The sequence below is a fragment of the Poecilia reticulata genome, linkage group LG6 (assembly GCF_000633615.1).
Source record: "Poecilia reticulata strain Guanapo linkage group LG6, Guppy_female_1.0+MT, whole genome shotgun sequence".
Classification (NCBI taxonomy): Eukaryota; Metazoa; Chordata; class Actinopteri; order Cyprinodontiformes; family Poeciliidae; genus Poecilia; species Poecilia reticulata.
In genome coordinates this window covers 16,052,418-16,069,304 of record NC_024336.1, presented here as the reverse complement: position 1 = coordinate 16,069,304, position 16,887 = coordinate 16,052,418, and the positions used below count along the sequence as shown (strand labels likewise).

At 38.2% G+C, this 16,887-nt stretch overlaps 1 protein-coding gene across 3 annotated transcripts in view; it reads left to right on the top strand.

Annotated features, from left to right (window-relative positions):
• lrrc4ca (leucine rich repeat containing 4C, genome duplicate a) overlaps positions 1–16,887 on the top strand; it is a 134,847-nt gene that overhangs the window by 69,789 nt on the left and 48,171 nt on the right. Inside the window, exon 1 of one of the 3 annotated variants that reach the window (XM_017305482.1) lies at positions 7–133. The exons of the other annotated variants lie outside the window; for them this stretch is intronic. The gene's annotated coding sequence lies outside the window, so the exon portion shown is untranslated. Of the gene's footprint in view, positions 1–6; positions 134–16,887 lie in introns of those variants that run through there. 3 annotated transcript variants of the gene reach the window in all.

Here is a 16,887-nt window from a genome sequence, read left to right as displayed (position 1 = left end):
CGGAATTTTGTAAACACGCCTGAGAATTGCGGAATTTTTCTATGCAGTTCTTTTTTGGGGAGGGTGAGAGAGTGAAAGACGGACCGTTAACCGGCTAAAGCAAGACACATCTCCCAGACCTCTTCGTGGAAAAGTAAGTTTTTTTTTTTTTTGTCGTTAAATATGCTCTAGGGTGTTCTATGCCTCCTTTGCCATATCTTGCGTCTTGCACCGTCTTTAATGTTTCTAGAACTGCAGGAGCATGGGCACGTTATTACCTGGGTTCTGTACGGAGTTCTATACCCCTTCAGTGATGCTGCATTCTCAAAGTAAAAGATGTTTAATAACCTGCTCCTTCGACAAGATAGTAGAAAGATACGCACGTTCGCACAGGTCTGCTTTGGCGTCACCGCGCGCCCTTGACTTGAGTGAGCGAATGCGCGACAAATATATGTAATTTATTTATTTTTTATTATCAAATGACATTAGTTTTTCATTTATGATAATGTGACGCCTGTTTGATCGGAGCAACAATAAATAGGACAAGTCAGGTTTTGCTTAACGCAAGTGTGACACCTGTCCTCCCCTCTGCAGGTATCAATGCAGTCCATATACCTGTTTYTGCGCTCAACCTGTTCAGCAACTGAGAATCTGACACACTAGCACGTGTGTATCTGATCTTGGATAMATGTGACCTACACGGTTTAACATACAAGTAATATTACAGAAAAGCTGTTGATGAAACTGGAAATTCTTGCTCACTCCTGGATCGTTGAATAATCAAACCACAACTCCCCCCTCCACTTTTACTTGGTGTGGCTTACACAAAAGGCGCTTTTTCACTTCTCTGTGGTAGGCTGGGAGGGAGCTGTCCCTCTACGTGGTGCTGAAATTAAGAAAAAAAAAATCCACTGTCTTCATTCTGATCCTTCCCAGATGGAGTAATATAGAGGTGCGCTAAACGGCTTGCTAGAAGTCTGTTTTGAGCTCCGCCGCAATATGCCAGAAAGCAACAGTTACCACTTGTGAATGTGTGTTTAAAGTTTGATGAAAACCAAAGAGCGTGAGATATTCCAAATTACAAGACATGCTTTTATAATAAGTCTCGTCTTCTAATAAAGACTGATATCGAGTGAAGTCAGTCGAGGGTTCTGCCCCTCTGAGGCTTTTTTGTAAAACTTCACAGGGACAGAAACGTCACTAATATCGTGGGGGTCGTTCTCCAAAAGCAGTAAGAGAATGTCATAATTTTTATTTGGCATGTTGCTGTGGGTGTACTTGAAATTCAGAACTAGAAAAAAAGAAGGAAAAAAAMCATGTTTCTCCTTTTCTGACTTGACTAAGACATAGTCAAGTTAGAATTGACTAACTTGACTATCTAAATTGTAATTTCTAACCTAAACATGTGATTTTCGTATCATTTGAAGGTGGTGCAAGTGGTGCGGCARAGTTTCAGAAAGGGCCAAATTAAATAATTGTTGCAATGCAGCTTGTCCTTTCCACTTTAACACCGATGCATTACAAAAATGCTATGGATATAAAATATAGGACTGTCCTCAATGAGTGCAGTGTCTGTGTTTTTACACTGACTCCCCTGAGGATAAAGTTTTCAATGAAGATGGGTGTCACTTCAGTCAAAGAATCATATATAGCCTGTGAATGTGAGAAACATGGCATACATGTTTCACCTCACTAAAACAAGAAMAAAATAACTTTCTATATGATGGAGTGACATTACTTTTAAGAAACAAATTTGAACGCAGATTTTATGGGGTTTTTTGGGGGTTTTTTTTGCCGTGTCAGATGCTTTAGTATGATAAATCTCCCTATATATCCCCAGGATTGCAGTTGCATATTGGCAACTGGTGCAAAGTGATTCATGGTAATAATCAGAACGACTATTCCTCCTCCCCATTCAACACTCCTCAAACCTTTTCCTTGCAATGGACATATTTATTTATTTATTTATTTATTTATTTATTTTAGAGATGGATGGTGCTTGTGGTTTCAGAATGCCATCTGATTTAATAAGGGCATGGCAACATAAATATTTCTAACCGACATAAACAAAAAAAGCTTATTGGTTTTGAGCAAGTTAAAAATTAGAGTCTGTTTATTTCACTGTGTCGAACCAAGAACAGCTGTATCCCCTGTGTGTCCCCATTAGTCCGTCTAAACAGTGGGGAATAGCCTTAGAGCAGGTGCAGCAAAGAGACCAAGTGGGACTTCCTGCTGCTCGCACAAAGCCAGTCTTCAACTAATAATGTAGTCACCAAAGACATCTGTTACATGCCCTATTTCTTTTGCCATTGTTGTCTTGACTTATCTATTGAAAATCTTTCTGGGCAGCTATGTCAGAAAATAAATGAACTTGTCAGCTGGAAAAGGGCACAACTGCAATGAGGTGCCAGGGTCTTGTGAAGCGACAAGCTGTATACCCATGTTTCATTCCCAAAATCCCTTTGTCATCTTTATCCACCCTTTTTCAGCCCGGGATTCACTTCAGATCAGGGCCAGGACTGTGTGCCATATAATAAACTGTTCATTTCTAAAATCGGATTAATCTCTGTAAAGCYCAGCTTAGGACACCATTAGCATTCATTTCTTTCGCTGCCGGAGACTTGTATCAATAATGGAGCTACCCGTACATTTTTCATCTTCTCTGGGTATAGACTATCTCAGGGGGTTTCATGCATTGGGAAAAAGGGRAGCTGTTGAAGTGATCTCTTATCTTTGTCCTTGCCTTCTTTAATAGAGCTCTGTGATGTTGGAGGTCTAAAGTGGTAGGCCAGAGAGGGCGTAGTCKTAATGAGGACCGGGAAATGAATTTTTATATGAAAATAATGCTTACAAAAATGGTTAAATTGATCATTTTTGCCCATAATTCGAGGTTGATTTAGACGTGCAATTATTTCAAACAATTCTTACAGGAATCTTTATATGTGCAATATCACAGTCACAAAAGAATATGTTTAATGCAGTGATACTAAGGATGTCATGCACTAAAACTATGTTTAGCAATATTTGCTTTAGGATACCTGGACTTTCGTCGTCCCTTCTGGYCATAACTTTTAGAGATCTTAATCATCAAGGTCAAAAATCTCAACGAGAGTAGTGGCATATAGCAATGAAAAGAAAAAGTGTGGTGAGAAAAATGTGGGTAAATCATAATGTACATCTGATATTTTTAAAATATTCCATAATATCATGACAGTCTTATATCCTCCTAATATCGCACAGTCCTAGGAGCACTAAATGGAGTTTGTTCAACAGTTCAGTTTTTTTATTTTATTTCTTTGTTTAGTACACATTTCTGCAATGACCCTCAGAGTACAGGTTATTAGAATACTCTGAAAACATGTGAACATATGCTTGTGACTGAGACATTCATTCTATTGTTTGATTGTGTTTATMAGGACTTTACGTTTCAGTTTTCTACCTAGCATTTTAATCCAGTCTTACAAAGTAGCTWCACAAAGCTAAATTAATTGTGTAACATTTTTTGTTTTATTAAAACKGAGTGCTTTGCATATGTATTTATAGCTCCCTGCCATTAATCCTTTATCTAACTCACTTATCCTTGCATAATCATGTGTCGTGTGAGAACTGTAAACCAAAATGTGTTTTATCAGRATTGTCTGACTAACATAAAATGCTACATAAATGTTTAGTAGCAGAAAAATTATGAATAGTTTTGAAACTGTGTGRCATGCATTTGCAATAAGCTTCCCTGGGTCAGTACTTTGTAGAACCATCTTTTTTTTTTTTTYTTCTCAAATTACTGCAGACATTTTTTCAGAGAATGTGTCTACCATTTTTGCACATCTAGAGGAAAACATTTGTCTCAAACTTAGTCTAATTAAATGGATAACATCTATGAACAGCCATTTGCAAATCGTACCACAGATTCTCAATTGAATTTAGGTCAGGAGTTTGACTGGGCCATTGTAACACATGATTATGCTTTGATCTAAGCCATTGTTCCATTGTACCTCTTTGATCGTAGTTGTTCAGTGGAAAAGTAATCCGTAACCTCAGTTTCAAATATTTCACAGTCTGTAWAATGTTTTCTTACAGAATTGTGTTRTATTTAGCTCCTTCCATCAACTTTCTTAATCTTTTCTGTTCCTGCTGATGACAAGCATTCTCAGAGCATGATATACCACCATGTTTTACCACGAGGATTGTGCTTGTATTATAATACGCGGTTCTATTTWWATTTTTTTCCAGGTATTGGCTTTTGCATGTATTAAACRATTTGAATTTTGGTTTCATCAAACCAGTGCTACATTTGCTCAAATGATGGATAGAGAAGCACTCTGTGGTTTGTTGATGTGTTGATGTGGGCTGGTCAAATCTTGGGGCATTGTTTTATCATCTAACCCAGGGGTGCCCAAAGTTGGTCCTCTAGCTCCGGCATCCTGCATGTTTTAGTTCTCTCTCTGGTGGTTGTAACAACCTCCTCAGCAAGTCGTCTATGTTCATCTTAGGCTTTTAATGAGCCATCATTTGATCCAGGTGTGTAAAACCAAATAGAGAACTAAAACATGCAGGATGCCGGCCCTCGAGGACCGACTTTGGACACCCCTGATCTAACCCTTCTTTAAAATTCTCCACACCCTTATCCCTTATCTGTTTGGTATTTTCTCTTGTTTTCATGTTAGTTCTTGTTGACTGGTGTGCTGAGAGGCCTTCACAGAACTGCATTATTCATATTGAGATTAAACTACATTACAAATATACTCAAAGCCTAAYTAATTGACATTTAAAGACGAGACGTTTCCTTACATTGTGTCATGGAACATCACTGTAAAAGGGTAAAGTAAATATTTTATTTGTAAAGAATTTTTTTTGAAATAGTTTCAATTTTTTACTTGATTCTGCACTAGTMTGTCTTTATCTATCCAGTAATATAGGACAGAGACAAAAGGAAACAGTCCAAAGGCTACAAATACTTTTGCTCAACAAGATATGAGAGCTCTGCTTCTGACAGTCACCTCTTTTGGATTTGTGACAAAAACAGCATCTATCACTTCAGGTGATTATCTGAATAGAACAGTCTGATCAAATTCAACAGTTTGTCTTTGTTTTGCTGATGTAAACAACTGCATCCTCATGAAATCCTAACTCAGAAAAAAAATGTTATTTTCCACTGTGATCAGTCAGTTGAGCATGAGACTCTTAGATCTTTCGAAAACATAATTTGCCACACCAACCAAACAGGAGTACGTATCTAGACTGTGTCCAAATAAACAATCAGACACGGATTGTATTCCTCAGGAGATCTGATCATTAGTCATCCTCTCCAGCATATCCGTCTAAATGTTCTGTCCGGGGGAAAGAACAGCTTAGCTGGGGAACGGCCACGACACATTCCACCAGTCGATGGGTTAATCAATTGGTGTTCCAACTCAGCCCATCCATCTCAAGGAATAATCTWGAAGACATCATAAAAGTGCCATTCTATCTTTCAAAAGACCAGGGAGCATTTTCTCATGTCGCTTATTAGGGGAACAGGAGTGCATTAAATGAAATATGGATAAGAGTGTTTAGTGTGGCAACACTCTGAGGCATTCGTTCCCATTCGTTTTATTCTTAATATGCAGCCCAAAAATATTTTACTGTGACTCAGATCCTAAAAGGAATCCCTTCAAATCCATCACTACCCCCCGTTTGCTTGCTTCCTTCGTCAGAATCAGCTAAGAGCACTGACCTGAATTCAGGATGCGTCATTACTCACCACTTGCTTTACATCACCCACCTTCCGTCAGCGATGGTGTCTTATCAACTTAGTTATTTGTGCCTAGATCTCTTTTCCTCTACCTCACTAAAGTGTCACATGTCATCGAAAAGAGAGTGACAGCAACTGAGATGGGATTGATGTAATGGTAGTGATAACAGCTTGCTTAACTGCAGAACAAATATGCAACCTCCCGACATCTCTCTCTACACTTTTCTCTCTGGGACACACACATACACATCAACAATAGCTCGTGTCAGTCTTCCTGCCTTTTGGGCAAGTGGGCAGAGTCGTTTTAAAGTGATACTGACCTTTGCTAACATGTTAATTCATGCTGCTAAATTAAATGGTAAATGAGGTGGAAAAGGGTAGAAGGCAGAGCTATCTCTGACTGGCTCAGAGATAGCTTTAGTTTTTATTTGATGTGCATCATTGATCTGTAGATACTTGTTCCTGAGTAAAGAAAGTAGAAAATAATGAAGAACCTTAGAACAAGAAAGTAGGGSACAAGGCCTTTCCCATGAAGTCTTTTCAGGCACATTCTGTTGACAGAGGATTTTTGGGAAGCCATGAGTGCTCTGTGTTCTGCAGTATGAACACTCCAAGTTAAAACTATTTGAACTGGAGAGACACCCTCCAAACAGGTTTCTAGCTGTTGCATAGCAACASAGCTATGATTGGTGCTTCCCTTKGCATCTTATGAGCTGCTAGCTAAAATAGAAGTTGACGATGGACACCAGCCTTCAATGAAGAAACTTGTTTCAGCAGGACATTTTAAAATTGTACACRCATCCACTGACCGATTATTGGTTATTCTACAGCTAAAGAAAACAAAATAGTTTGAAAAGTTCTAGACTTTCTCGTGGTATTGATGAAATTATGTATATGGAAAAACAGATATTGCATTTCAGCTGTAATCATAGTATAGTTTTGCTACATTGGAAAAAAAATTAAAAAAGCTTTACTGTGGTAAGAGTTAGTTGACCTGTGAGAGCAGATAGGTTTTTGCCTGAGGAAAAGCAGCACTTTTGTCTATAACAAATTGCAGTTATTATTTGCCAGGTTTATTGCAAAGATGTTGTACCTCTGTCGTAGAGAAAGTGAGGGTAGTTTGGTGTTTTTTTATTTGCTTTTTATTTTTCATTTGGATTTTATTTGTTTTTAAGAAAACATCCAATAAATCTTAGGGCAAACTAGCAATTTTGCTAGTTTTCCTTTTCTTTGTGAAAATTATTAAGGAATGTACTTTCAATTGAATGAAAGGAATCTCTCTAACATTTGACAATTAAAAAAAGTTACATTTCYATCAGGTAGACATTGTTTAACATATCATGCAAGGCATAAGTATGGAAGGTGTCATATTACAAAGACAATTTGAATAGTGTTTTATTCAGATTTTACACAAGAGGACAATACAAAATCATGATTGTAAAGTCAAAGGAAGAGTATTTTCTGAAAGAGGATTCATTTATGTATTTTAATTACCATCAGAAAAGTATCTATATTCGATTTATTTTACTTTGATAGCCCCAAATAAAATTCTGGGAACCAAAATTGGTAAAAAAAAAAAAAATAAAAAAAAAAATAAAAAAACATTTGAGGAGTCTCACAAAGACTCACAAAAAAAACAACAACAATGTCTYATTCTCTGCAGCTATTTTTTAATGAAATAACATTTTTACTTGGAAACTACATTTTGTTTTTACTCAAGTTACCTTTGAGATTAAAAGTAGTTTGATCTAAAACATGTACTGTACTGTGCAAATACTTTTTCACAGCACTGTAAATATCATTTGCCGTATTGCCAAAGCACCTTAAATGTTATGTGTGGGGCTTTAGTGAGTTGTAATCACAATATGAGGTCTCGTCATGCTGTGACTGAAAGTGGCTGATCATTCACTACTGAACAGAAACTCGTATTAGCATAGTTTCTTTATTAAACTTCAGACGAGATAAATAGTTTTCACGCCAWAACAGTAATTACAGGGATGTAATGCCAGGTTTGAACTCTRCCATTGCACTGTTTAAGAGAAGAGATTTCGACCCTAACATGTGTTGAGTTATAAACCCAAGAATGAWTTTTTTTAATCATAGTGCAACAATAATGTACATGTATACAYTGGAGAGATCACATCGTAACTCAGACCCAGGGATGCAGAAAGACTGTCTGCTATCTGGACATGTGGGTCAATCTTTGCCGTCTGTCTCCCAGATCTGCTTTTTAACTCCTCAGGGCAGTTACACTGGCAATCAGATGGCTGTGCAGCTCAGCTTCGCAGCAGGAGTCTGGTCATCAGTCAAAGACCCACAATGCTACACAGCACGTTCAATCTGCGTCTAACAGTCGCATGCCCAGTCATCACTATTGTTGGTGATGAACAATAGTGTYGGGCTGTGTGAACAAAGCTTTGATAAAGATGAAGACAAAAAGCTTTGCGTCCATTACAACTCTCTTGTAATTTCAAAAAGCCTGTGTCGTACCTTGTTTCTTCCCTCTTTTTTTTTTAGCATTTTCATCCAAGATTAAAGTCTCAGTTTTATCTTTCTATAACTTTTTGTATTTATCTCTCTACTAACTCTCCTTGTTTGTCTCTGACCGTAATGTTTTTTCTCATCAGGGCACCTGAATGTAGGCAACATGCTCTGCTATGTTTCTGATGTCACAAGGATTGTTTTACACTTGGTTTAATCTAAGTTGTCCTGACATAGTCTGCTGAGGAACAGCCCTGTTTTCCTGCTCAGGTCGGAACCTTATGCCAGGAGCTGTCAGACGGCCCCCAGAACCGACTGCATGTTAGAGAAAGAAAATACTGGAGAAAAAAAAAATCAGAGCACATAATGCCTGATAAGGATGATTCATAAAAAATCATTCTTAACAGATGCAACACTATCAAAGGAAAACCCATTCCAGCTGCAGTTTGTTTGTATGCAGCATAGAGGGTGAGAAAAAACAATATATATATCTCTGGCAGCTGTTCACCACCAAATCTCAAATGGTGTAGTTCAAGGAACTTTATCTAAGCAACAGAAAGAAGGACAGAGCATGTCATATAAATATTAATGTGCAAATTAAGCTTCATACATTCCTGAAAGTGTTTTATGATCAATGATGAGCTTTAATCTTTCTGTCACACAGCAATATTTTTCACTGATGAAAACAGAAAACTGTGGTGATGAATCTAAGTCGTGAGGAAAAGCTGTAAAGGTAGCTAATAATTCCTGAAGAAGTGTGTGTATGCGTGTGCGCGTGTGCGTGTAGGTGTGCGTGTGTGTGTGTGTGTGTGTGCATGTGTGCACGCCAGCGTGTAGCCAAATGAGTAGCCTCCTGCAACCAGTGCCAGACATCTCAGCATTTAGCACCAGTCCGTCTGTCACTGAAGGAAGAAAAAAAGAAAGAAGAAAAACAGATTCTGGTCCTCATCACATTACATTTCATTTTTGTTAGTGAACTAATGACATTTGAAATATTTGCATATAAGTACTAAACTGGAAAGGCTCCRTTATGTCAGATGTATGCAAAAACTCCTAATGCTCTTGAATTAAAGAGATTATTGTATAAACCCTATAAATGAATATCTGACTAAATATCTATGAATACACATTTYTTGCCTCGAAAGTAGCTGAGGAATATGTTGGGAAATGTGTGYTTTTTTAATGTATGTTTATTAATCTTTCTGAATTTGTGATATTTTCATATTTTCAAAGAATCTTTGATCCATCCATTTTTATATATACTTGTTCAATCTTTGGAGGAATGCTAGTGGCTTTTTCCAGTGGTCAATATGTGACAGGTGRGGTTGCCAGTTCATCACAGGGCAATAAAGAGACGGAATAAAGAACCAAGCAGGGCTGTAATCTATAGAGGCCAAATAGCCTAACATGAAATTATGAAATATTTACACTTAGGGAGAAAGAAAATGGCTAAACCACTAACAATAACTCACCTCAATATAAAAGTGTGTGCCTCATATAACTGTTCCTTACATCTTCCTCCTCCGACTTCACTTCYATCATACTAGTCTTGTAATGGTACCTCGGGCGCCAGGCTGGTCCAGTTCACATGGATTCTGCCTTGAAATCCATTAACTACACTTTTAGTCAGTGGGAGGAAGACAGAGTACCCAGAGATAACCCACTCATGTACAAGGAAAGCGTGAAAACAGAAAGGCTTGGACAGGTTGGAAGTCCAGGACTTTCTTGCTGCGAGGCAGCGGTGTGACAACTGCAACTTGCAACCCCAGACTCTTTTAATGAAGTGAAATATTGTAACTATTTTTCTGAGAGAAAAYATTTCAAAATAGATTTCTAGATATAAGACACATTCTCACATTAGCATTTACGACTGAAAGAYGAAGAGTTGCAGGKATTAAACAGGGTCAACTCACATCGACCCCTTCCAAATGATGGAGATGACGGTTTACCTCCTCCTACTTCATTGTTAATGGGTTTGCAAGTGTTTACAAGCCAAAGGTCGGTGAGAGTTTGCTTGCTTTAGTGATTCCTTGATTAGGACGACTGCACAGGGGGAAAATAAGTTATTCCCATAATCTAAATACATATAGAAACCCATTAGTTGCTTTTTTTTTTGTAGGTTTTTGCTACTAAGCTGCTTGTGAAGTTGAATCTCTAATACTGATCCAACCTTTACTAACAGTAGACATTTAAGCAATATTAAATTCATATATGTTTCTAAATGTCCTTCTTTAAGAGTCATTAACTGGTTGCAACCTTCCTGTCTAGCATGTTTCTGTGATGAGTCCTTCATGTTCCCTATGTGAGACTGTTTGATTCCTCCCTGCTMCAGACTCTGTCTCAGTGATATAGTGATTATGTATAGTAACAGGAACGTTCCAGGCTCTGTGTTGACTGCTAATTGGGCTCCAGAGTAACGACTGTGTCATATTAATGACCCAGATCCAGCTCATTGTAATATTCATGGGGTGTGTGGATTGCCTTTTCTCTCTGGGGCTGCATGGAACAGAGGTTTATGATTGTGTAAGTGTTTGTGTGTAAATGACAGAGTTGATGTGTTAGCTTTTGTGGGCATTGGGAACAAATACTGATCTCAGTGCAGAGRCCCTGATCCATTTCTCCTTTGGTGTCACTTACAAAAGGACTTTGCAGCCTTCAYTGCCCACTGTCTGTGTGGATTTCTCCATTTTCTAACTGCCATTGCAAGGGGAAGGTGAATGTSGATTTAAATCTGCATTTAGTAGCTTAATTCACACTCTTTGTGAAGAATTATGCTAACAAAGTGACATGTAAGCCATGGAACCAGGTGGGCTATAGTGAATCATCTGCTCTATAAGCAGATCCGGAATGAACAGACTTTTTTTTCCCAGAGGATAACAAACCCTTAGAGACATGTGCAGCTTTTTATAGGGCACTACAGGCAGGTTAAAAGGTTCCTTTGTGCTTTGATTAAACAGGTGGGACTGCAGTCACTGGGATGCAGTCCTTCACCTGCCCCTCTCACAAGAACTGCCTGTATTTGCATAACACTCATCCGAGCACAAAAGAGATGGTTTATTCTGTTTTCACTAGCTTTAAATCTGGGTTTATTTTAATACAAGAAATTAAATGCCAAACATTTTATGGCATTGTTTATTTTTATGATGGTGATTTTCTTTTTTGCCACTTTTGAACCTGAATTAGGTCATAAGACTTTGAGGTTTGCCTTGCTGCTATAATGTGAAAACTACTTGGCTAAGGGAACAGAAAGGAAACAACCTGTTCCTGTGTTGGTCTGGACAAGACGACAAGTTGGAACTGACCGATTAGAAAGTAGGGATGGGAATATTTTGCTATCTCATTAGTGGATTCAACTTTGATTCAAAATTTATTTTTGATTCAAAACGATCATCCATAGTGACTTCTGCTTCAGYCTGTAGGTGTTCAAAGGATCCTCACGGTCTACTCCAGCATTGCTCTTAAGTGTCTTTTTGACATTTGTTAAGCATTAAATATTACATGCTTAGATGGAATTGTTGCAATTTCCATGACACATTAGTGTCAACTTTGATTGACAAGTTTTTGCGAGTTTTTGTTTTACTCTTTTAGTGAAGCTGTGGCACAGCTGTCAGTRAGAAACTTGAGGCTCTCCCGTACTTCATCTGGAGAAAGCAGTGTCAATTTCTTTGCAGAAGTTTTTAGCAATTTAAAAGTCTTAGTAGTTATTCCGYGAAGAATGKTACAAATGTACAAAATTCTTCATCTCATCAGATAATTTCTCCTTGGAAGAATTCATGTTGCCTGTGGATACGATAAACAGATTAACTGGTTGAGCAACAACATTGCACGACAGCACATTTSTACAAAAAAAARAAAAACACGGCCACAAAGTTCTGACAAATCACACAAAACTTTGCACTTATCTCTACATGGGAGGCTCTGATTTACCTTTGCTCCACTGTAGCTTGGATTTCTGGTATTCCCAAAGATCTCAATCTTCATTTTGTAAATCTTGTGTGACAAGCATTTAGAGAAATGCACCCCATGTGATGATCCTGGAGGTCCAAAGGATCATTGATCTGTTCAAGCGGAGAAGCTCATRCCAAGCTTGGTCTTCCTGCAAATTTGGGGGRAAAAATTAAATGAGTCCAAATGTTTGCCCTCAAGGAAGGCTGTGTGATTCAAATCTCTCTCCTCTTCATTTTTACTTTCCTCTTTGTTTTGGTGCTTTCTGCACATGCATAAGTTCCAGTAGCAGCTGCATGGTGGCACCAGGATGCCCCACATAGCTACAAATTGGAAGGTGACAGACAGTAAATTTACTTTACTTTTATTGTTTTCAAAACAACTTTGGGACACTTTATTTTGATTCTGAATTGTAGTGTGATGAGAGTCTTGATTCTTATGTGAATTAACTTCTTGGGACACTCCTATTTGACAGGACAAGTTATTTTGAGAAAAAAAAGTATCATCCTTATTATGAGAAGGGAACTTAAAGTTCCAAAGAGAATACTGTTCATAAAAGACTACTCTCCTCTGAATTTGAATTGTTGTAGTTTTATGTGTGCATGTGTTCACTTTTAAATAATGAACCCAAATTCAGAGCTGTATTTCCTTGTCCAGACTGAAATGATCCCTAAAAACAGGGGTAGTTGTGAGAAGAGGTTGTCTTATGTCTTGCAAAGACAAATGGGATTTTAATGAAGAGCATAGGAGCTTTAACAGAGTCTCTAGCAAAAGATCCAGCACAGAAACTTTGTGTGCAGTGATAAGGCATTCATTATAAGCAGTTAAGAATGGCAGCTATCAATCTGTAAATGAGTAGTATATGTCACATAAATTACACCGCGAGCCTTGGAAGCACACCCATAAATGTCAAAAATGCAAATTGCCTTCAGTAGATATAATGCAGACAGRGGCTGTATGTAGGGTTCTGTTAACTCTAAAAAGGCAAGAATGCACCTAGCCCTTTATATAACAAGACAATAGAAGATTTCACCATTGTTAGTGGGAAAAAAAAGAACTTGGCCAACTTAAGGGAGATGTGGTGTATTCAGACCTTGGCTAAAAAACAGGGAGAATAAAAAACAGTTCTCTTCTGCCATGTCTGCATCCATTTGTTGCAGCATCAAAGGATTTACATCATAGTGATTACAGAGATTATGGAATGGGTTCTAATTCAAACTAATTGATGGAGCTAAGCTGTAATATGTCAAAGTACTGTGTGTGTGTGTGTGTGTGTGTGTCCGTGTGGGTGTGTGCGTGCGTGTGTGTGTGTGCGTGCGTGCGTATCTATGTGTGTACTATGTATATGTTAAAATGAGGAAGTTCACCAAAGTTGTACCAAAGCACTTTAACATAGGGTAGAAATTATTGCAGGCTCTCTACAAAAGGTTGCTTTGCTGATGACTCGTTTTTGGACCTGGAAGTTGTTTGCAAGTAGACCATAAAATAATGAAATGGCAAAGAGTCGAAATGACAAGCTTCTCTTTATCCCGGATGTTGCTGTAGAGTTGTAACAATTTTTGTTTCTTACTTCGATTGTCACAGTTATTAGCACTTACAAATGCGAAGAAATGCTAACAATAAGCATCCAGTTCAGCCACTTAAAATACAATTTGCAGGAGCTATGGGAGATTTGGTTGTGATATCRGAGCTGACTTAGATGTTTTAGAGTTTTTGAAAAACAGACATTATTTTATATGTAAAGCCCTCAGTTAAATGTATAGCATATAAAAAGTATTTCAAATATAAATACCAGCTTATTCCTGGTATTTATACCAGCTTATTCACTGGTTTACAGCTTCACTGTAAACCAGCTTCACTGGTTTACAGCTTCTTTGTTGTGGCTATTCTTGTTGTCCTTGAGACAGTTTTTTTTTTTTTTCTGTGAGGAGAGAAAAAACTAACAAGCACAAAAGAAGCACATGTGTTTTAGGTGAAAACAAAACAAAACAAAAAAAAACAATTAAAGTTGGTTCACAATATAGTTATTAAACTTTTGATTGAATTATGTTTTTGTATTGATTGCAAAGATTAACTTGCTTCACATTAGCTTTGTGGCCTGCAGTAAGATTATTACTGGGTTTGAATGTTTGCATGTTTTTCTTGTGTTTATATGCGTTTTCTATAGCTACTCTTGTTATCTTTTACAGTCCAAAAACATGCATGTTTGGTTAATTGGTCACTCTAAGTTATTCTTAAATTTGAGTGTGTGTATGCATATTTTTTTGTCTCTATATTGCCCTTTGATACGACTCTCAACATGTCTAGGGTGCACTCTATACCATGTTAAGAAATTGCAGAAATAGATACAATTATTGACTTATTTTCTGATACACCAACGTTTGACTTTTTTCTGTAAAGATTACTGATCCTCTTTAATTTTTGTCTGAGGACTTTTTTCTGATCTACATCATTACAAAAGTTTGCTTTCATTTTTTTAACACATGGGAAGTGAATTCCTTCCCTAGTCAAATCTTTTAAGCTCTGCATCGTCTCAGCCCTCTGTTAAACCCCCAGGGCTGAATCTTCCGCTCCTTTCTACATTGGCCGATGACTTATGTGCCTTGAATCAAGCAGCTATTCCATTGAAGCAACAATACACTTACTGATTTCAGTTTTACTGTTCCGTCTATAATGAGAAACCTAAAGGTGGCTGGCCACTGGGACRTTGCTCAAACAAGGCAGGCTTGGGGCAAGCAAAGCTCCTCCAGAAAGCCAGAACATCAGTGCTATTGTTAGCACATAGCAGGAGATTAGCACTGATGGCTGTATGCGAGCTTGCAGGCTTGGCTGGTGTTCTGTGTCAGATGATAACCAAGCCCACCCCTGCTGCCAGGGCCACCATGTCGAAATTAGTCAGAATAGCTGTAAACAAGACTTCCCATAGTAATATAGTCAATTCATCTACAAAATTGGATCAGTATCAGTCAAATTCATTCTACAATCATTTAACCGAGTCATTTGTTAGCATCAGATGATTTACGTTTTTTGTTCCGTCAATTTCTGAAGGTGAGAGGCTTGTAGCGGATGCAGCAATCTGAAGCTGTGTCATAAACGGATAAAAATTCCATATACATTATGAAAAGGACAAATACACAATAAAGAGCAAATTAAAACGCTCCCTGTGTTCCCCACAGCGGAGAGAAGCAGCAATATACCCGCTTAAGCGTTGCTTGAAAACTGTTGCTGGCAAGAATACTCTGGCTGCAAATTACATGTTGTCTGCACCTTTCATTTTCACTGTGTAACTATTTCTGAACCACAGACAATGTACCCACATCCCTAGACACACGCAAACACATAATTTTCCAGTGCCTCTAACTGATTATAGTCCATGATTAATTAGCAGACAGATTGCTAAACGGTGTTGAACATGGTTTGATGTGCAGAGGTAAAGAGTATACCCTCCATGGAATTCAATAATGTCCTCCATGCCCAGATCCTTCCCTCACTCTTTCCTTCCTCCTCATCCTTCTCTTCCATCCAGTCCTTCCTTCCTTTCTATATAAAGCTCTTCTAGGTTAATCATTCCTAGAGGACGACAGCTCTGTGGTGATGCAAAAAAGTGCCMCACAGCTGTGCGGAGCAGGGTTCTTGTACAACCACTTTCAATGATTACAGACCCTTAAGGGATAAATCCATATCTTACTGTCACAGGACTACGCACCCTAGTCCAGATGATGAGTTTTATTCCGTATCTGGGCTTTGTTTCAACCCCGCTGAACCAAATCACTTGACCTTTTTCCATCATTTATCCTTGTATTTGCTTGTCCTTTCACTTTGGCACCGCATGAGGCTTTTCTAATCTTGATCCTATTATACGGAATTCCTTCACCTCTCTTCTTTCTCGCTTATGGATCCAGTGGGAGGCGAGTATTTTAATTCGCCTGTTTGCATATGGGAGAAGTGTCCAGCTCTGATGGATGACTCCCGCTCTTGCAGTCTCGCAGTAGCTCAGGGTTTACAATAGAACTGGCTTTTGAAACTCTCAAAGGTACACACATCTTTGAATACAGAGAAATAAATAAATAAAAAAGAAAAACCCACACACATGTACTGTGCACTAAGTAGATGCAACTAGAAATGTGGAGTCAAACACCCTTGTAATTGATTCTACGTCAAAATAATCAATCATGCACATAAAGCATGCATTATTCACCAAGTGTCTACAAATGCAAGACATAAACGAAGTAACTTTAGCAGAAAGAGAAATGGAAGGGAAACATTGAGAGCATTGAACTAATCCTTTTGTAAAACTCACATGAAATCAGCGGTTGCCAGTAATGATCTTATCTGCCCCCATGTCCAGATTAGTCTGCATGGTAACTCTCTTAATCAATGTGGTTGCAAACTGTGATGTGATGTGACTGCTAACATGGAGTCTTTCTGTGTCGCCCTTTCCTCTTTCCACTCACACAACCACACTCACACACACACACGCACCTACACACACATGCTTGCAGGTTCTCTAGCTAAAGTTAAATGTCTGCCAGCTGAGCATGTCCCTCAGTTGGGCTTTTGTTCGCCTACAGCTGAAGCCCTGTAATTTGTGCGCCAGCAATTTGTCAGGACTGAAGGTTTAGGAAGGCCAGATTTCTTGAATGTTCCATACAAAATAGTCTTCATATAATCTGCAGTTGTTGTATTCTGGAAAGTTTATTGCATAATAATTTGAGATAATAAGCAAAATTAGCAGCATGTCAGAATATATA